Genomic DNA, 9,886 nt, shown 5'->3' on the forward strand with positions numbered 1-9,886 from the left:
CAGCGCAGTGGAATTCTTGTCACTCCCAGCTGAGAGAAATTATTTTTTCACCTCATGGTATGGATGGAGCTATGGATCCATACCATGATACCAGTGATATCCATGATTTGTCTTACCATACACTGAACTAATTAGAAATTAGGAATGCGCATGCACGCAGAGAGACAGGGCGTTTATTCGTCCGGTCTTTATTTTTTATTTTTTTTTTATTGTTCCTAATCGTTTCTGAAGTGCCATAGGCATAATTAGAATCAACAGCTCCATATATGTCTCATGGGACAATCAATGTCAATATTTCAGAGTGAGTGAGTGTGTGTGTGTGTGTGTGTGAGTGAGAGAGAGAGAGAGAGAGAGAGAGAGAGAGAGAGAGAGAGAGAGAGAGAGAATTGTACCGTCATTCCTGTTTTGCATTATTATTATTTACTCAACCGATCAGTAAGTAGTCTGTCTACAGGCACACAGTCAATTTCACCTTCATTTCAGTGACTGACAAGCCCAATAAGAATACATAGACACTATGTGATTTCAGGGCGCAAACCACTGGAAAAAGTAATAGCCTGAATGTGTGTAACACCATAAGTGAAAATATAGGCAGTTTGTGACATGCACCATACAAAGACATATGCTGTAGGCTAATATGTATAACATTCACTGAGAAATAATCTCTTGTACGATATAAACTGGTCCTTTGATGTAATGGGGATATACAGAAATATTTAATTAGGTTACTGGAAAAAAGAAAGTTCAAAGAGGATGCCAATAGAGGGAACAGTGTAACAGAACTTTGCCATGTAAACACTTTTTATTAATATATCAGAGCTTCAAGATCTCCCACATTTACTGGTAATTTGAAAATGGGACAAATTGTAAAAGAGATACTAAGAGAAAGGGATGAGGGGATGCTGTGTTGGTGAGTTTTATGCTTGTTCCACCAAGAACAAAGAGCCCAGCAGTCATCTCCCATCAAAGATAAACACAACTTCTAATGAGCTGTGCCCTGTTTGTGTTTATCTTGTTGCTCTGCTGTCTTGCAAATGGTGTGTTGTGCTCTTCTACCTTATAATAATGAGAGCCTAGCAGGCATCCTAAAACACTTTTTCCCTGCACAAGACAACATGTGAATGTGGTTAGCATGCTATTTATGTGAAATACATTTGTCTTCTTTGAAGAGTTAAGAAGGTGGGGGTTTTGTAATTGGAGAGACAAGTAGGGGATGGTGATTATGAAGGCAGTAATGTGTGGTAATCGTGTGTGTGTGTGTGTGTGTGTTTTCCATTCAAAAGAAAGTTCACACAGCAGTAAGTCAGCTTTCTTGGTGTCCATGGCAACCACAAAAGACAGAAGGCACTCTTCACCCATTTCTTCTCTTCAACTCTCATTCTGTCAGCCACTCAGCTCCACACTATTAATGCTCCAGCATTGTTTCTACTCCACCCCCTCCCCATTTTTATTTTATAAAAATGTTCCTGTGTTCTCCTTGCTGTCTTATTTCATTGTTAACTAATTCCTGTTTCCTATCATAACTCTCTCTGTCGCTCAATCTGTATCTCTAACTCTTTTCCTTTTTCTCATGGACTAATGTAGTTTTCGGTTTACCAGCTGGTATCTCAACAGATCAACAACATTGAGGAAGCACTCTCAGAGTAATAAAAGGCCAATATGAAGAATGCCTACAGACACTCTTGACACTGCATAGACTGCATCCCCATAAGCTCTTTCCCAGCTCATTGTAGACTGACACTTGGGATGAGGATGGTGATCCAAATGAGGTAAAGGAAAATTCCTTTCTGAATTTCAGTCGACACTATATCATTAATTCATAGTGTGCAGGTGATTGAAAGAGTTTATTCCCAATCTACTTCATGCCTAATTTGAATCAACCAACCAGTCAATCAGTTTATCAATAAATTCATCCAATCCATCAGTACATTTTGGTGGCCATGATTTCCTCTCAAATCGCTTCACGAGTCTATCGTGTACACACATACGTACACAAAAGACATCATGCAGAAAGGCATGCAGTTTCTTATGTAATATCACCAAAAATCTTCATTTGTAAAGACTTAATTGATGTAATGAATAGAGATTTTGATAGAATATTCTACACTGGTGCAAAATCACCAACATTTGTTGAGTTAAATATACAAAAAAACATACATATATATATATATATGATAAAATATAAAATGTAACGCAATTCTGTTTAAATAAGGTTTGGTGACCTCTCTTCTATTTTGTATTAGTGTTCATATAAATGCAAATAGGTTGGTTCCCTTGGCTTATCCCTACATAAATTAAAATTTATTTTGTTGGGATGACCTTCTGTAATGAGACGTATTTAATGTTTCATGGATCTCTCTTTTATTCCATGTTTCCTGTGATCATAGAAATGGTGAGAGTTTCTGCCTCTGGCTTTGTCATGCTGAGCAGATTATGTCAATAAAACTATGGATTGCCTCTGCTTCATTCGTTTCAGGGCTTTGGTGATTTGGTGGTACCAAAACCCTGAAACATGTGTTTCACACTGAGTGAATCCTTGAGATGGAGATATCAAAAATGTTTCGTTTGGTTTTAGTATGTTCAACACAGAGAGGATCATCCTAATGCAAAAAAAAAAGTTCCATTGTAATTACTATCTTATCAGAGAATGTATGAATAGAATTAATTTTAGCATACAAAGTCAAACACCTTCTAAATGTGAAGAATACTGAATTACAATAGTACAAGGCATAGATGTCGTTTTCTGGAGGTTCTTTTAAAGTGCAGAAATAAGAGGGAGAATAGGAAGCACTGCTTTGACAAAAGGATCCATCATCCACAGACAGGGGAGAACATACATGTGACTGATGAGTGTTGAGATTCATTACTATTTATTTTCCACAAAATCTCACATCTGCTGCCCAAGCCTCTCAGCAGTCTTTGAATCAAACAAAGTGTGGTTCATAGAGGAGCTGTGCGGAGAGGAGGAGGAGGATGGGATGGAATTCTCTCTCATCTCAATTGCTCTTTCTCTGCCTCTATTTTTCTCTATGGCTAAAAGAGAGGCCTTGAGGGTTTGAGCAACGGGTCTCAAAAAACAAAACGCACAAAGGCAAAGCCAATTCAAGATATTTTGGTATGTGTGTGTAAGAGACAGTGTGTTTGAGCGAGAGAGTGAGAGAGATCCTGCTGTGTATATGAAGAACAGGATAACGTAGGGTGTTAGTGTGTGGGGGGAGGGGATAAGAAGGAAAAACTGTAAGTAAGAGAAAGAAACACTCAGGCAATACACAAAGACATATTCACCACAAAACCAGCATAGGTTTCTCAGACTGGGATGTGTGTGCTATATATTTATCATCCATGGATGATAGCACTGCTCCAACAACTTGAAATTTAAGAACTAAAAATGTTAAATTTGGATACATCGGGTATACTCATTTTTGGTGTCTTTACAGTTTACAAGTCTGACAGAAACTGTTAAATGGCATAAAGTGTTTTACTCTAATGTAGGCAAATATTACAGAAATCAACAAGTAAAAAATGTACTTTGATGTACAGCCCTTAAATGTTCATGTCAGATAATTTAAGAATAAGAAATGACAATGTTTGGGTGTTTAGTGGTGGGGTTCCTTTATGAATTTGGTCCTTAAAGTCTTTAAGATTTTTCTTTTGAGCATATGCCAATGTTTAATGTATGCTGATAATAAAAACCTTTAAATGTGAGTTCATCAGACTTGCTCCATTATGATTGATTAAAATATGTTGAAATCAAATTTTGAAAAGAGGATCATCGTGGCCAATTAAAAACCTCTAGACTGTGGTAACAGTAAATTATACATCCTCTCCTTGCTTTGCGGTTGAATCTGATTGAAAGCCATTTCTTGTATAGCTGTACAGTTGTGCTGTACATACACATCTGAGGCAGACTGACAGAAGGAGTTTGTTCACCTTTCAGAACAATGTAAAGCCATTAGTCTGATGAGAGGTGTATTGTCTGCCAGAGTAGTTCACTACTATACCTATGACTTCACATAAATTGAAATATTTTTTGACAGAACAGTCACATGGCACATTTTCTTATGTAAATCCAAATTATGTTGGAGCTGTAAAGGTGCTAATAGGTAGACATGCATGTGTGTTGGTGTGATACAGGAAGGGAGAACTTGTATCCAAAAGCAGTTGATGGGTGGGCAGTATCAGACAAATATAGCTCAGTTGAATCAGCAGGAAAGTAGAACGTAGACAACACGCAGTCACATAAGCAGATAACATGCAAGATAATTAGATTGGCTCGAACACTAAGGCAGCTCAGATGATGTGACAAGTCCCTCTGGAAAGAGATGGCTGCATATAGTTACAGGTAACATAATGAGCTAGTGAGGGACAGCTGTGCAGACAGGTAGTGGGTCACAGGGGTAATCGGTTTATGGGACGCAGGTGTGCAGGAAATTCACCAAAGGGCCTATATATATATATATACATACATATATATATATATATATATATATATATATATATATATATATATATATATATATATATATATATATATATATATATATATATATATATATATATATATATCAATCAATCTCAAGTTGTGATAGCAGTTGCCCCAACAGATGACGTGCTCAGGGAATGTCTCAGGCAATGGGGAACAGAGTAAGACGTGCTGGAGGAGGGACCATCATGGGAGGACAAACCCCTGCATGGGATGTACCACCGGAACATAACTGAAGTGGCTGATATCAAGAAATCCTACCAATGGCTAGAGCGGGCCGGACTGAAGGACAGCACAGAGGCACTCATCATGGCTGCACAGGAGCAGGCCCTGAGCACCAGAGCGATAGAGGCCCAGATCTACCACACCAGACAAGACCCAAGGTGTAGGCTGTGCAAAGAGGCCCCTGAGACAATCCAGCACATAACTGCAGGGTGTAAGATGCTGGCAGGAAAAGCATACATGGAGCGCCATAACCAAGTGGCTGGCATAGTGTACAGGAACATCTGCACTGAGTATGGACTGGAAACCCCGAGGTCAAAGTGGGAAATACCTCCAAAGGTGGTAGAGAATGACCGAGCCAAGATCCTGTGGGACTTCCAGATTCAGACTGACAGAATGGTAATGGCGAACCAACCTGACATCGTGGTGGTGGACAAACAGCAGAGGAAAGCCGTTGTGGTTGACGTGGCAATACCAAGTGATGGCAACATCAGGAAAAAGGAACATGAGAAACTAGAGAAATACCAAGGGCTTAGAGAAGAGCTGGAGAAGGCCTGGAAGGTGAAGGCAACAGTGGTGCCCGTGGTCATCAGAGCACTCGGGGCAGTGACCCCCAAACTGGAGGAGTGGCTACAGCAGATCCCTGGAAGAACGCCATATATATATATATATATATATATATATATACGATGACACCTACATTACTTGCTCTCACAGTATGATCAAGGTTTTTTTCCACATTATTGCTGCTTTTTCATGCAGTTCAGACAACTTGTTCTGCATCTAGAGCATTTATAACTTTAAGCATTAGAGAGAGAGAAAAGACAATTCCATGATAGGACATAATACATGATATAAACTGCTTTTCATGTGGGACAACAGTCAGTATTGATCAGCAGCCGTATTTACAAATCAAGAATTTGTACTTTTATTTCTGTGCTGACCCTATGATGAACATGTTTCATTACTTTTGACCCAATATAAAACATACTTGGCAAGGCTCTATTCCCCTTTGACTCTTAGGAGGATAAAAACAAGACCTGAAAAATGTGTGGCAAGAATTAAACAGCAGTGTGTCCCAACTATCTTGCTTACATCAAACTGGTCAGCGTGCAATAATCAGATTTGGCTTGGAGATTTCTTTGAGTGCTATAATGATCTCTGAGATCTCTGAGGTGTATGGCTGGTTGCTTCACAAAGATACGGTATGACCTCAATTACACTGTATCATTAAGAGAAAAGCCTTCCACGATCACTGTTATGTGATATGATCACTCGTGCACTTAGCCCCCAGGGTGTCAGCTTACTATCCCTTGGCTTTGTTGCTGAGCTAAGACAAAAATTCTCTTGGTTTTGTGGCTTGCCACGCCTGCAGAGAAAGAAAGACAGAAATATAATGCTGAGCTCAGCTTCTTCCAGCTGGTAGCCTGCTGTTAGCTGCTGATTATCCAACTTACTTGTACAGGCCAAGACAAGACAAGTGTGAAGGGCTGTTACAAGCATAGCATACTGTGCTGTGCCACATTATTACAGTGGGAGCATCCGAAGTTAGTTACTCCTGTCGGACACAAGCACATGAGGTTATTGGTTATTGTCAAAGAGAATGTACGAAGCAATTTCAGGAGCAAAAACAGTAATAAAGTATTTTACAGTATACAGTACATCTCTCAGATGTGAAATGCATACTGCAACCACTGTGTCACTAGACATTTTACAGCAGTGAGCTGGGTAGTTGATTGAAATAATCAAGTGTTATCCAGTATTTGCTTTTGGTCATCCCATTTTAATGAAAAATAAAGAAGAAAAAATAAGATGAAGAGCCACTGGCAATTAGACTTGTATGATGTTTTCAGAATACTGACTTTGACTCAGTATTATAGCTCTTATGGCTTCAATGGATAGATGTTATGCAGAGTGACCACTGGGCTGTATCTATCCAATCAGTTTGAGTTTGCATTAACATGCAATTATGGTGACCCTGAAAATTATTATAATTATCATATCACTAATAACTATTGTTATTGTAGTGTTTAAATTACTAATTAGACAAAACTTTGTATGTTCATAATGCATGATGAGACAGATTTACTGCATGGATACTTTTATGGTCTCTGGCATATTTTCAACTTTTTATCACACAAGACTTATGGATGTACAGTAATGATGCAGCCAGTACACTGTGGCACCCTCTACTACAGCAGCAGTACAGCCAATAGTCCACTAATGATATATGGAAAATGAAGAGTTGTCAAACAGGCCAACAGTTGTCAAGGCAACATATACTACACTACTGAAACATTTTCCACAACTTTCACAGCTCTTTGCCATTATGTGTACAACAATCAAACCTGCATATTCCCATGTGTTCAACAAATTGCCCATTAAACATTTTTTAAAGATCCAATAAGTGAGGGAAGGGCATACAAAACAACTGCTAATCAAAAAATAGGCAATTAATTTCACCCATTAAAGCATCCACTTTGAAAGGTTCACTGTTAACTGAATGGAAGCATGGCCACAAACCTCTCTGCATGCCTGAATGCAGAAAATTGTGTGAATGACGCTAAAAAATAACCACAGAGCCACATACTATTTTCTGTAACCCGAGAGAATTGGATTAGATAGAATTAGATATTAGATATCACTCTCTCTCATCTTGCTTTTTGAATTCCATTAACTGCCAGTGATGCTCAAAATCTATGTACTCTCCTAGAGTCATTCTTGACTTACAGTAGGTTGATCATGTAGCAGCGGGTCTGCTGTGCAGATCTTTCTTCCAACTGCCTGACTGTATCAAGGCAGAAAGCATAAAGAAAGACAAGCAAATGAAAAACTTTATCCAAGGGACAGAGTGACTTCTGTTGGCTCTTGTCTAAACTTTGTTTTCTAACATAGTTCACATCTAAAATAGGCATGAATACAGACCTTACCAAATCTCTACACCTGCATTGTGGCACTTTTTTATTGCATTTACAGTAGGTAACATAGCAGTGGCATGGGACATGCATTTGGTATGAGAGATACTTTGGGGCTCCATCTCATGCTCTCAAGCTCCCAAAGCAAATATCATGCTACTGTTTATGGTCAGTGTGTTTTCTGAACATATCAGACAATATTTTTCCCTGTATGATGACATGAGATAGCTCATAAACTATGAGGAAAGATTTGGCTTTTCTCTCCCACAGCATTTGTCTTACTTTCTGTGCAGCAGGTACTTTCTGAAAATCAGGACAAATTTTAAAAGACAGACTGGAGGTAAGAACCTCCTCCCACAATTATTAACCATCATTACTGCAGTTGTCAGTCAGGGAGACAGGGAGCTGACACAGTGTTTAAGCCAAAATACAGTTCCAATAACCAAACATCCACACACAGAGAGAGCTAATTTGGGTAAGTATGGGTAACTTAAAACCAGGTAGCAAAAAATGACCTAATTTTGGTGTCACTTTTCTTGTCACATGATTAGGCTATCAATGACAAACCTCCTATGGACAGTTACACTGTACTCATGAGTTGAATCATAGTCCCAAGATTTAAGACATTTGCACTGTAGCTGTACAGGGGGTGCACAAAATAACTGGAGTGCTGTACATTACAATTCAATATAACACAGTAGCCCTTGTAAATATATTATATCCTAAGAGGCGTACAAAATAACAATACAACAGCACCACAAACCATTGTCTCAAAAATTACCATGGAGTTAAATCCAAGATCAATAGTATTTGCAGCTATGCTAGTGTAACAAGAGGCCCCTGAGTAAAGTGTCCCTCCAAGGGTCACATGGAGGCCTACTATACCTATTGTGAAAATAACAATTGCTGTGGAAATTTGTGCACTCTGCACACAACATCCTAGTTAAAAATAAACAGCAAAACTGTTTGATGTAACAAATTTGAGCAGTGATCAATCTTTACTGTCCTAAAAACGTGTAAAACGTGAATACACTATAACCTTGGGGCATCCTGTCTGAAACCACAATGCATCTACAGCTGAACTCCATCCATCTAGTGGTGGTTGAGAAAGCAAATGTTTTACTGAAGGACGTGCAAAATTAATCTAATCTAATCTTAATGGATCACTACATAAGAGATAAACATAACCGGGAGTTAATGAGATAAAAAAGTCATCTAATGAACAAGTTGTTGTGTCACCTAATGAACTTACTGGAAAGACAGTGTGGGGTTTTTTTTCTGAGGAGCAGAAAGTAATATTACTTAGGGACTGAGGGAGACTCATCTGCCTGTCCATCATCTCCACCTGTGTGATTGACAGATTGCAAGCCGCTCAGGAAATGAGGAGTGTTGCTCTGCTAGACTGTGTGTTGCCTCAGGAGGGAGCCTCCCAGTGAGAGGTTAACACCTGCTAAATCTGCTGAGGCTCATGGGAGGATTCTCCTATAAAAAGGATTTAGTTGGGAGAGAGGAGCACAAATGCATGCGCGTGCGACTTACTACCTCTTCACAATAAGCCTAGAATTGATGCCAGGCAACTTGATCTTTTAATAGATCTCTTGGCCCAAGTCTACAATATATATCTGTAATCACCAGCACTATAACTGCTGCGTACCAATACAGTGTAAAATCTGTGCATCGCATTTTCATATAACACCTGTTGATTGCAGAATATATATTGCATAATTATATCAACATTGTCGGTGCTTCTACACAGCCCCAGAGATGTGAAATAGAATTCCTTTATTTGTAGACAATAAATTGAATTTACATTTAAAAGGATAGGACTATTTTGCAATGCTTAGTTTCTCTCTGTTTCATTTAGCCATGAGGCACTGGGAAATGCTCTGCTAATCATTATTGCAATTTGAATCACTTGGAAAACACAAAATTGCTAGCAGTCACATAGTCTGTAGCAGACTCCCAGATGCTCTATATTTGGTCATGGTACATTATAGCAATTAGAAAAAAAAAGAATTTGCATAAACACAAGGAAACAATGGCTGACATTACCAGATTCTATTTGTCACAGTTTGATGAAACAGTCAGTGAATGATTAAAAGCTTCCTTAAAATTATTTCCTTCCTGGAGAAAAAACATATGTATTGTTGACAGTTGTCATTTCATCTTGTTAATATCTAATAAAAACACATGATAAATGACATTTGTCCTGTACAAAAGTATTAAATGCCTAAGTACAAAATACTGTAAGTAAATGGAGCTGTTA

The sequence above is a fragment of the Siniperca chuatsi genome, linkage group LG1 (assembly GCF_020085105.1).
Source record: "Siniperca chuatsi isolate FFG_IHB_CAS linkage group LG1, ASM2008510v1, whole genome shotgun sequence".
Lineage (NCBI taxonomy): Eukaryota > Metazoa > Chordata > Actinopteri > Centrarchiformes > Sinipercidae > Siniperca > Siniperca chuatsi.